Raw genomic sequence first — 802 nt, forward strand, 5'->3', positions numbered from 1 at the left:
CCAGCCCGTGGCATGACCTGGGGCTAAGCTCACACCCCTGGACCCAGCGCCCTTCTCCTCCCAGCCCCTCCCCACCCCCCACCTGTAGCACCCCCCCGCCAGGCTCCAAGCCCCCTCATCTCTCACCTGGATCTCTGTGGTGGTTCCCACCTGTTCTTCTGGCCTCCAGCAGGGCCCCTCTCTAAATGACTCCCAAGAAGCCCAGTGGGACTCTCGGCTGCCCTTAGGATGAAGACTAAACCTGTCGGCCCTGTGAGCCCTGAGGAAGCTGGTCTTTGCTTTCTTCTTGGGCTTCAGCTCCCCTAAGAAAATCACCCTGGCCTCAATCCTCATTTTGCAGAAGCCCTAGAGGCCACTTTCAGGGTGATCTGCCAACTGAGAATCATTGTGGGATGGTTTCATCAATTCCCAGCACGACTTGATCAGATCCACCCCACAGCGAAGACTACCTCTCTTGTTACTCTCCTTTCATGAGTTCTTGAAGTCCTTCCCCTGCCAGAAGTTCTTCCTAGCATCTAACCTCTGGCTCTCATGCTGTAGACTAAGCAGGTTCTCTCTGGCTCCAGAGGCTGTGGGGGTGGCTGTGGGGGTGGGTGCGTCCTGATCCAGACTACTACCCACGGGAAACCCCTCAGAATCACTCCCGACTTATCTGCCAATTCCTGCAGACGATAAGGGATTGAATCCAATTTCTTAGTTCTTAAAAGATAATCAACTGCAACCAAGAATTTCCTACTAGCCAAGCTAACCTTCATCACTGATGGAAAATTTAAAATCCTCCCCAGATTTAATTCTTAAAAGA

The sequence above is a fragment of the Carlito syrichta genome, unplaced genomic scaffold (genome assembly GCF_000164805.1).
Source record: "Carlito syrichta isolate Samal-C Ts95f unplaced genomic scaffold, Tarsius_syrichta-2.0.1 Scaffold131221, whole genome shotgun sequence".
Classification (NCBI taxonomy): Eukaryota; Metazoa; Chordata; class Mammalia; order Primates; family Tarsiidae; genus Carlito; species Carlito syrichta.